Here is a 12,545-nt window from a genome sequence, read left to right as displayed (position 1 = left end):
AATAATGTCAGTGGTAGGTCCTCATAAATATAGCAAGACAAACAAATATAGGAGCCCCAGTTTGACTAGGATGTGGATGTGTGTGTGTGTGTGTGTGTGTGTGTGTGTGTGTGTGTGTGTGTGTGTGTGCGTGTTTGTGTGTTTTTTGCCCTCCCTTTTCTTCCTAGATGTTTATTAAGACAGATTTGTGTATGTGTGTAGTCGGGTTTTATTGTTTTGCTTGCTGTGATGAATGTGTGTGAAATTGCCAGTATCAGGCCCTTCATCACACATTGTTTATTGAAGCAGACGTTAGGGCAATTTAAGTGCATTTCCATCATGAGAATTTTTGACTCAATTAAATCAACAATTGATTGTTAACCCAATGAGCTTGAATAAACTGGGTAAATAAGCAATGTCATGTATGAATTGCATTGAATCATGGTTAACAATTGGGTTTAAAAGTTGATCAAAAGGTAATGATCTTGAAATTAGTCAAATTTATCTAGTATTTCCTGTCACAGGTTTGCAAAAAAAACAAAAAAAAAACAAATATAAGACAATGAATCCTATTTTTCGTTCTTCTTTGTTAAAGACTAATTTTAAGTCTGAATTAGTGAGCATGAAATTAGTATTAATAAAGTCTATTTTGTTCAATTGGGAGATAATTTATGTTTGGAATGTTTGCTATTTATTTCCATAAATAAGCAAAATGACATTGTAAAGAAAAATAAAAAGAAAAGAAAGAAAGATGTATGCTTACTAATGCCATTTCTTTCCCATTTTACACACTTCATGACATTTAGTTGAGGATCTTTCTGTGTTCCTGCTGATGGTTGTGAGTGTGCAAACCTTTCTTTTTAAATTGTTATTCTTCCATCACTCATCTGTCATGTCTTTGTGTATCTTCCATTTCTGACTAATGATTTCACATAGTTTTAGTGCTAATATTTTTTAAGATTTGTTCAGTATTATTTGGTTTAGGTCCTGTGCTTGCATTGAACCTCAACCTCACAGAGTCAAGTCATGACTTAATAATTAATACAATGTAAATATGTGTTCAATGTTAATAAGTTGCATTAAATAAAGCAACACATTGAGAGTGCATACTTTTTAGGTAAGTGAAACTGACTGACTCAGTAGCAGTAGTATTTCAGGCCTTGCTGTAGAAGGTTTTAATTAGGAAAGATGCTGTTAAATTGACATAGAACGGTTTTAGTAAACTTACTGCAGAAAATAGAGCAGAATAACCATTTTTACTGCATTTAATTACTTAGTTACTTGTTGTGAGTATTATTTACCTCTTACAAGATGAATAGGATGAAAGGGTCATCTTACTTCAAACGTTTAAACATTCATGTTTAACCATTTACAAGAATGCTGTATATATCACTTAATAAAGTGTAATAGAACAGGTTTTTCTATTATTTCAATATTAAGAAAAGTCATTTTCATTTCAGCTATTATTATATGATCATACAGCCCTAAGGTAGACATAAATCGTCATGTAAAGACATGTTTAAGTGTGTGTTAGTCTTTTCACACTGTGTATGTGTGGTTGTGGGGGGAAGGGGGTGTGCATGATCGGGCAAACTGACGTCAGTTTAAATGTAGCTTGAAGCCAGCGCCGTGCCTCACAAAGCACTTCTTTAGAAAGTAAATAAATAACTAACACACCGTAATACATGAATGCTCTTTGTATTATGTGCCGATTAAGCTCATCTGCCTGCACTTGTCCTGTGTGTGTGTCAAATTCAAACCAGCCATGCAGGAAAGGTCATTCTGAAGGCACCTTAGTAGTCAGCTTGAAAGGAGGTGTAGACTGTGTACTGGTGTGTAATGCACAGCGAGTGTGCTGACAGGGCTGTATCTGTGCTTATGTGAGGGAAACAGGGGGATGTGGTTCCCTCGAGGCTGATTACCACAAACCTCCAAATACCATTAGACCATAATGAAGGCATCCACAATCCCTCAGATACGTAATGAAGTGAATGGACCGTAATGTTATTATAGTGCAAGCTGGCATGTGATTTTAGTGGTACAGGATAAACACTTATAGATATAAACAAATGCTTACACACACGCACACGCACACACACACACACACACACACACACACACACACACACACATAGAAACATTGTAAAAACAGTGGCTAGACACAACTGCAATATGTTTGATTTACAGAGCTGTTCATTTAGGTAGGGTTAGGCTCAATGTGTGTGCTGGGGTTTCAGCTGAGGCATTAAAGACAATAAAAAAATACCTTATGACTTTCCGTAAGGCAATAATGTGCCAGAAGATTTTCAAAATGTGAGCAATATAGACCAGAAAAGCCTGGCATAAGCCAGGCCTATTGAAGTCTGAATAGCAAAATGGATTTGGTGGTTGTGAAACCTATTTTTAAGACAAATCTTGACACATTGACAATTTTCCAGACATTTGACACATAAATTGAAATACGAATCTAAATTTCTAAAACTGCACACGGTATGTGCCAAAAAAAAAAAAAAAAAAAACACTTTCAACTTGACTCTTAAGCATCTATTAAAGATCGGGCCAGGAACACATTTCGTCATCTTTGGTGAATTTCAATTTACATTCAATAAAATATCTGCTAATGAACTATTCAGACAGGAAATGTTTTCCAGACATGCACTGCATAGCTGAAGGTATTCGGTGACCCGACCAACACACCCATATTTGGTTCTTCTCCAAGCTGTTGCCACAAAGTTGGAAGAATCAGAATTGTATATAATCTGTTTGTATCCTGCAGCATTACACTTTCCCTTCACCAAACCTGTTTCAACATGACAATGCCCCTGTACACAAATTGAACTTCCTGAAGAAGTGGTTTACCAAGGTTATAGTGGAAGAACTTGAGTGTTGTGCACGGAGCCTTGACCTCAACCACGCTAAACACTTTTGGAATGAACTAGACTATGCAGACTATGTGCCAGGCCACCTCGCTGAACATCATGCCTGACCTCACTAATGTTCTTGTGGCTGAATGAGCACAAATCCCTACGGCTATGCTTCAAAATCTAGTGGTAAGCCTTCCCAGAGGACTGGAGGTTATTATAACAGTAAAGAGGAAATAATTTGAAATGGGATTTTCAAAAACACATTTGGGTATGATTGGTCAAGTGTTCACAGACAGTATACAATGTTTCTGTATGCCTGTAGTCATTTTCTCCAATCCATTTGAGATACATTCATATGAGATACATGAGATCTTTGTGTAAATCATGAGTTATATGCACATTCATCAGAAAAAAAAATGCTATGTCTACTTCATACACCTCAGTGTAATACAGGCCAGACCAGGGGTGTATGCACACTAAGGAGGCAGCCCATTTGAGAAAGCAGGGCCATTAGGCTTTGTGCCAGGAGTGTGTGCTCATCTAGGATACAGACCATTTAAGACACAGGGGTGTGAGGCTCTGTGCAAGGGTCTCAGAGTCTGCAGAGACTTGCATTGTTTTAAATTCCCCTCTGTATTTTCATATCTTATTTAATTTAATTCAGCTTTTAATTAACTATTCATTAATCATGTTAAACTCTCATGTGAAAGCTGTTTTTATAGTAAAAATGATGCTATTTATTATTTTACTGCTATTCTATTCTTATGCCATCTTGTGTCATTATGTAAACCATTTTTACTGATTATATCAAAAGCATGATTATGTATATTATTATAATGACTATATTATTACCAGGTCACATGAAATTAACATGTGTGTAGCCTAAACCAGTGCTGGAAACATAATAATTTCATAAAACTTCAGTAGCATTGCTTCTCTGACAAGTACTCTTAAACATAGACCATATTTTTTTTATTGTTCTGCATTTTAAATTGGATTATATTTAGGGTTCATTATGGTTTTTGCAGAAGACAATTGCAAATTTTCACTTCCTGGAGTGCCTATCTACTAAATAAAAAGCACTAAGTCTCTTTTCCCACAGGATTGAACAGAAGGTTTGCAACATGCCAGCTCAGATTGGATATTATTTTCATGGAGATTTCATTAATAAATCCTAGAGGAACTGCAGTAATAATTATTTTATTCCATCTCTCAGTGTAAAACTAATCCAATCTGAATAGGGTTTAACAGGAGGAACTTTGGTGGCAAAACAAAAAGGATGGGGACCACCAACACAAAACCAATCAGGAAAATGAGGCGACTCAGCATGTCTGTCTATTCAGAAAGCTCCAACTCCAGCATTCAGCACTCAGGCCTGGTTGAGGTCATGGCTTTGAAAAAAAAACTAAAGGTTTGGGCTGTAGTTTTGTTTAAAAAGTGCTAGATTCTGCTCAGTTTAGTTCAAAAAGTTCATGCATTATTTCACTTTCTTCTTCATGTTTTTTTATCTTATTCAGACCTTATTTGTCAAACTCTCATTTGTCAGAGTGCATTATTGGGCAAACCAAAAAATACACCTAAGAGTGTCTTAATTGAAAGAAGTTTAGAGCCATAAAATCATGGATTAAATCCTAATCCCTATGGTGTTCAAATATATTTGTGCTAAATATTTGCTACTGAGCATACATCTACGCTATATGGACAAAAATTCATGGACACCTGACTTTTCCAGTCATATATTATTCTTCCCCAAATTATTATTACACAATTCAAGGCACACAATTTAATTGGGTGTCTTGGGATGCTATAATATTACATTTTTCCTTCACTTGAACCAGGAGACCCTGACATGTTCCAGGACGACAATACCCCTGTGCACAAAGCCAGCTCATGAAGCTATATTTTACATGGAGTGGAAGATCTTGAGTGGCCTGCTATAGAGCTCTGACCTCAACCACACTGATCACCTTTAGAATAAGTTGCCCAGGCCCAGGCCTCCTCACAGTACATCATTACCTGATGTTACTGACTCCCATGTAGCTGAATGAGCTCAAGTCTCCACAAACACACTCCAAAATCTAGTGGAACATCTTTCTATGGAAGTAAAAGTTATTGGAAGAGTAAATAGGGAATAAATGTGTCCATGAACTTTTGTCTATTTAGTAGATCTAGCCTTGTGCTTGTCAGTGCACGACCATTTCGCAAATAGTGTCCATTAGTTGATTAGTTAGAAGGCAAATCAGAAACCTGCAGCAATCTCGTAGTGAACACTCTAGTGATCCGAAGGGATCATTCGCTAAATCATACAGCCAAACACTAAATTGATATTATGATTTATGATTTATATTATGATTTATACCATGTGGTCGCTAAAGCATATATTACTGATAAAACATATAAAAATAAAACGTAATCTTGAAAAAACAGCTTTTGTTATCATGAGATCAAAAAAAAATTCATAATGACAATTAATAATGAAAGAACTGACACATAACCTACATGGATGTTACATTTATACTCTATTTGCTTAAACACCTATTCGGGTCACACTATTATCAGGCCAGTGAGTGAATGAATTTACAAGGTCTTTATAGTAGCATTTGATAAATGATTTTTGTATGAAATGTGTGTGTGTGTGTGTGAATGCTAGGTGTTATACTGTAGCTGCACGATGAAGCACATGTTGAAGCAAGCTGAAGATTACAAGTGTGTGCTCCTGTTCATGTTCTCCTGTGAAGTTTTAATCTTGCACATGGAGTAAAGATTAATTTCTCCCACCGCACTACTACTGTTTCTTTTATCTTCACCCTACACACACACATACACACATACACACACTTTGCACATCCATTTAATTAACTACCAAATGAATAATTCATATAAGGACTGCAGGGTGGCAGATAATTATAGCGATCACAATAATTATGTTTATTTTTGCTTTTTATTGTATTAAGATGTCTGTGGCTCTTGGTGAGCTGAGGGCATTGCCCATAAACAGGGGCCCTTAGAGCAAGCATAAGATGATGGTTAGTAAAAATTAGGAAGTGATAAATTGTATTTCACACCTTTAAGGTGTGATATAAGAAAAAAGGCTGAGTAGGACAGAAATATGGTGTTGCACTTGTTGCTACAGGCCTGTGTTTTTGTGTATGAAATTCACTGTCCAAAATGTAGATATATCAAATATACCTGTTAGACAACATATTTCTTTCTCGTTTTTCATCCATGCAAATGAAATAAATTTAATGTGGACTTTTTTGCTAATTGCACAGCTGCACTGTTTTTTTTTATTCTTATTCATCATGGTCTCTTGTGCCTATACACGCTCCAACAAACAAATAATTTGTCTGAAATATCATTTACATGCTAAGAAGCCTAATAATAAGTGAAAGCTGTGACGGCAAGAATGCAGCAGTATAATTCAAGCCACGTCATGCTAATTGGGGGTTAGCCTAGTACCTCTCACTTTTGATTAGTCATTCGTCAAAGCTAGCTAGTTGTGACCTGTGTCCTTTGATTAGTTGATTAATAAGCTGGACAGTTACAGTTTAATAAATCACTCTAATTACATTACACGCAGTCTAGACAGGTCTGTGAGTGGTTCATAAATCTGTGCCAGTTTGTCGCCTGTAAATCAAGAATGCATCAGTTAGCCATTAGACCCCTCCCTATGGTGCGGTTTTGTCCGTGCACCCTCGCTAAAGAGGATCAAACGGGACAAAAAGTCAATGGTGCTCTTTGGCCATATGACTTTAACAGGTGATCAATAAGAGATTGATGTTTAAAGCAGACGGCATGACATCAGAGGGCCTCAGAGTCTGCTGTAGCAAGTGGAAAAACTCAAAAGCACCGCCCATTTGACTGCTGGTTTCAGTGGTAATGGTCAATATGGGAATGAGAAAAGTATCTGGTTACTATCACTGGGGCAGAGCTGCGGGGCTGCTGGGCGTGTGGCAGGAAGCCGCATCCAGCTGAGAATGCCTGCAGTTTGGGGTGAGCGCGGAGGCTGACAGGCGTGCACTGATGGTGGGTGCTATGCTTGTCTAGAGTAAATAGAAACAGCTTGTTGGACATGGAACTGTCCACCCACGCTCGCTCTCACACACGACCACTTAACCAGAGTTCCTCCAATCAGCACGTCAAGAAGCCATACAGACATCCCGTCGTTAACATTAACTCCAATGCTAGCCAGAGTGTGACCGCAGCCCACGCAGCTGTCTGTCAAATGCCAGGTCCCGCCCTCCAGTGCCTACATGTGTCGTTTTAATGGAGTGCATTGTGAGATTATAGAAGGAGAAAGAAAAGCTACCCCTGATGCTACACAGAAGGCTGTTGTTATTTGCACAGTGCTGCCCACTCCTACCTCCTGGTGCATGCTGGGACAGCGTAGGCGTGAGAACGTTTCTTAGGCACGTGTCTGGCAGAGAATAGTGAGACGAGAAAGAGCGTGAGACTCAGGTGAAGTGGCAGGCATTTTCCATCTTGGCTTCTGTAGTCTTGAGGGCATTGGTTAGCAGATTTAAAAAAGGAAATAGTTTAATTGCAATTTTTTTAGAAAGGGCCTAAAGCGGAAGAGAAATAAATGAATAGGAAAAACGTAAAAAAGAAAGTGTGTGGGGCGGAATGAATTAGCCTTTTTAAATGAAGTTTAAAGAAATATCTTTAACTATCTGTATCTATATGTAGCACATGAACGATTAGCAATTTTCATGTTTTCTTGCATTGAGAAATCAACAGAAATGTTTTGACTTAAAACTAATGTGTGATTCAGGTATAAGAGCAGTTGTTGGGACAGGACATAAATGTTTTGTAAGCTATCAGAATTTTTGTAAAATTTATGGAGCAGTAGTATTGCTACCCAGCTCAGAGCCCAGAGTTCTCAGTTCAATCAAGCTGATGCCTGTGTTTTTCAGTGTTCACAAGGGTTTTCTCTGCGTTCTTCAGTTTTCTTCACATACCATTCCATTTACTTTGAATGTGTGTAGGTGTGTATACATGCATGGTACAGCTTGATAAACTGGAGTGCCATTTTTTCCCATGACCCTGATCAGAAAAAAGCAGATATTAAAGATGAATTGTTCAACCTTATTGTAAATAAAACCTGTATAATTTTGTGTTTGTAGAAATGGGACAACCAATAAACAGGGATGAATTTATCAGTGAAGTAATGTGGATCTGATCACACAAAACAACAACAAAAAAAACTGTGAAAAACATAAGTCACAGAAATGCTGTTGGAAAAAGCAGTAAAACCCTACAGAAGCAGCATTGGTGGGACTTTCTCTTCCTGGAACATAACTGAAGTGTAAGAGTTCTTATTCTTGTCATGTCCATGTGTATTTGAAACATTTATTTAAAAAAGTTCAACAAACATCTAGTGAAGTTTGAGTAAACAGAATTTGGTTCTTTTCGCAGTACAGCAAAACATATTGACATTCTTGCCTATGATAATTGTACACACAGTAGATGAATAGCGATCAGGCTGGAACAGTCCACAGAGTAGTATCTCCATACAGTACCATAAAAGATGCAAGAGATTCAGCATGCTTTACAGGGCAACTTCTGCTACATGTCAGCTGGATGATGTCTTCTCTCCACTGCTGTATGTCAGTTTTGCAGGTGTGAGATATGAACACTTGCTTCATGCACATCTCCTTCACTTACTCACATGACTGATGGCTTCACACCTTCACTGATATAGGTCTCTTTCTCCTGTTCTTTGCTCTGTCTCTCTCACATTCTCTGCTTCTCCTCTTCTGATAGTGATTAAGGAACAAATTTGGAGAAATGACTGACAGACTACACACACCTTACACAACCCCTGCTGAGAGGAACCAGCAATCACACACACACACACACACACATACACACAAACGCTTTCTATGGTGTTGCATCAATACCTATTAGTCCCGCTAACAAACACGGGAAATGAACTTGTGCTGTTTGATAAGAAGTCTGTTGAAGATGTTACTATGGCAACGTTATAATGAAATATGTTGTAAAAAAAATCAAGGAGGTAGACAGAATGTGTGTGTGCGCGTATGTGTGTGCATGCATGCATGTGTTTATCTCTGTCCTTCAGTAATCTGCAATCTGTATTATTAATCTGCTTGAGGCACGGTGAGGTAGTCCACATGACTGCACTGTTTTAATTTCTCCGACTGAATAAACAAATGCTCGATAAATACATTTTTATAAAAACATTGGGGAGGGGAAAAGGAAGGAGTGAGAAAACAAGTTTCTCGTCAGAAAAATTTAATTTCTCACTCTGTCAGCCACGAGAGAGGGGGAGTGGGGTTTGTGTGTGTGTATGTGTGTGTGTTGGTGGGTGGGTCGGTGTGTGTGTGTGTGCATGAGAGAGTATGACAGATTATCTGATTGTCTTTAAATCATTCATCCTTGCACATTTAAATCTTACTTTATAGAACTAAGACACACACACACACACACACACACACACCTACACACACACACACACACACACACTTGTAGCTTCTAGCCTTTAGATTAGTTATATTCACATTTTTGCCGCATGGATTTGGAATCTGTTTTATTGACTAGCATGAAACCATTATAAAAAATGAAGAAGATTTAAAGATCTCATCTCCCCTGTATTGTAATTTGTCTCTCTCTCTCTCTCTCTCTCTCTCTCTCTCTCTTTGCTGGAAGCACTGCCCCTGGCTATAGGGTGGATCTCGCTTTAAAGCTCTTTAATTTTTAATTGAGCATTCTTCACTCTCCTCCTCCCTTCTATCTTTTTTCCTCTCTCTTCTTCTCCTTTTTTTAACCCTCGCTTTAGGCATCCTTTGAGACGTTCCCGTTTCCTCTCAGACCCAATAAATAATTCTGATTGTCCCCTTATGCATGTACGAACACACACGTACACAGAAATATGTACACGTGCCTGTCCCCAAACAAGCACACTTTTCAGGATCGTAAAAGGCCTAGTAGTGAACGTTGGATCAGAAAGAAGTCGGCTCGATCTTACTGAAAATAAAATATTCCTGCAAAATGTCACTCGCTCCCCGAAGAGCCACACATCGGCTACAAATCGATTCACATTAGTTGTTCAATTGACTTTGGCTTGAACCTCTTTGCTCTCCCGCTCTCTTACTCTCTTTCTCTTTCAATCCCTTTTGCACTCGATTTCCTTCCTTCCTTACACTTTTTACTTCCTTATTGTTTCTCTCTCTCTCATTCTCACTCTCTCACACATGCTTATAGGTTGTCAGTTCTTAAGTTTTGTTTCCTTTGCTTTTTTCATACTGTCATTTCCTTTTCCTTCTTCTGTCTGTCTATCTTTGCACGGGCAGCAAGCACCTCTGATCTCTTCTTTTCTCTTCTACTCTGTACCTCATCCTCTTTAACTTATTGTCACTAAACCACAAAATATTTTTATGTTTTTCTCTCTACACCTCTCTTGCTCTTGCACCATCATTAACTTGCACTTACTCTAACTCACTCTTCTTGTATCCACACCAAAACACACACACACACACACACACACACACACACACACACACACACACAGAGAAACTCTCTACAGCACAGGCGCATTCATGCGTTTAAAAGCAACCCCCCCTTTTCCGCATTGTCCTCTGTTGCTTCTTTATCTTGGTTAAAAAATGTCGATGCCAGCAAGATTCCGGGTTGATGCCTAACGTTGGATAAACGTTTGTCCGGCCTTCATTGTCAGCTTATCTCTGCGGCGCCGTGGGCCCCTGGCTATCTCCAGCCCTGAATCAACGTTAAATCAGCGTTGAATTAGCGTTGCGCCATCACTTCAGGGCCGCTGCTCTTATCTCGCTGCTGTTTTCTCAGATGGCAAAGCAAAATGCAACCAATGGGAGAGGGAACATGTTTGGTCCATCCCAATTCAAAGAGATTATCAGAGAGCTCTTCATGTGCTTTTCTGTATTCATTATATTATGAGTGTTGAACGCAGGTGTGCAGAGTGATTTCTAAATTCTGCAGCATCTGCTACATTCATTGGGAAAAGAGGCACGTTTTTTAAAAAATGTTCTTTATACCATGAATTCTCAAACCCAACTGGTCAGATGGTGTTGATTAATTTGCCTGAACAGCACGACTCTGACAGTGCTGCAAGTTGTAATTAAGATCGCAGGTTTATATTAATGTGGTCATTTAAATGTCATCATTTTTGCAGCAATAACTTACACAGGGGCTTGGTAGGTGGACTAATCATAAAAAGATTAAGATGCATGATGTTTAACAAACGTGTATCATTACTGGTATGGTTATAGGACATTTATGCAAGTCTCTGATGTTTTCAAGTGTTTTGTACGTTTTACATTTTACACCTTGGGATAGTCTTCAGGACAGAGTTTGTGCTCTCTGTTTTCTCATGCACATCACTGTTCTGTTCACATCACATTCTGTTGATTTTACTTCAAGAGAGAGGAAAAAAAAAACGATTGATGAGGGAACAAATGTTTATGGCTACTATATATTAATTGATAACTGGGACTGATTTGCTCTACAGATGTGCCACAACATTCACTGTTAATTTTGACATAACAAATGTTTGAGAGAATATCATATGGTTTATTAGTAGTGTTTTTTTTTTATTCAGATTTTAAAACATTTGAGATATTGCTGTGGTATATAAGGAATATAAACTTTGTGATGTGTTTTTTTTTATAATTAGAAATTAAAGCAGTTTGTCATGTTTTATATCATACCATGTTTATAGTATTTGGTTTTACTGTGGCACTTTATAGCAAATGCGGTTCGTTTTTGTCAGGATCGACTGAAGTTCCAGTTACATGGCTCTCACTTTTACATTTATAAATTTTAATTAGCAAAAAAGAAGCAGCAGCTGACTTTCCAATTTGAAACGGTGTGTATATGAGTGTTTTGGGGTGTGTGTGAAGATGTCAGAGGTCATTGTAAGAGAAACTGATGGCATAAGGTCGGCGAGGGGGAGGCAGGTCAAAGGCCAGGTTTGGTCAGACAAAGTTTGGGGTTAAGCCCTCTCCCGATTGAGTCTAAAGTTAATATCCATTCTGGCCTGCAGCTTTATCCTGGGTTAAACCAGTATGCCCTGCTTCTTTCAATCAACAACGGCTTATTTGTCAAGAGTCCCAGAGCTGTACATTTATTAGTGCATATGCACAAGAGAAAGACAGAGGTTCTTTTTTACTATGTGTTGCAGAGTGTAGCCACAATGCTCTCTTGAAGAAAAAAAAGCGTTCCAGTTCTATAACTAATTAAACCACCACCCTGAAATTGCCACCGCTGCACTAGTGTGTGAGTCCGAATGAGTATGGACCATCGGATGCCAGGTGGTGTGTAAAACCGGCTCTATGGCGCCTTTGGCCAGCATTGTGGTAGCACTTATGAGCTTGGTGCAATGCTGTAACTTTGCACACTAGTGTTTACACACACACACACACACACATACACAGAGCTTCTGAAAAACAGGAAGTGGGCTCTGCAATTGCAATGCCACATTTTATATTCAGTGTTTAAATGTGCAAAATACACATGGCAGCACTTTTCTCCTCTTTTTCTGTTTAATTAACAAAAAGCAGGATTTAATACCTGCTTGATGTTGAGTGCGGTAACACAAGTTGCACATATGTGCATTTATGTGGTTTCGGGGCATAACTCTCGGTGTGTTGGTGTATCTGGGACAGAGAGCAAAAATTATTTTTTAAAACATTTTATATATATATATAT

The sequence above is a fragment of the Silurus meridionalis genome, chromosome 6, assembly GCF_014805685.1.
Source record: "Silurus meridionalis isolate SWU-2019-XX chromosome 6, ASM1480568v1, whole genome shotgun sequence".
Taxonomy (NCBI): Eukaryota; Metazoa; Chordata; class Actinopteri; order Siluriformes; family Siluridae; genus Silurus; species Silurus meridionalis.
Note: the sequence above shows the minus strand (reverse complement) of the source record.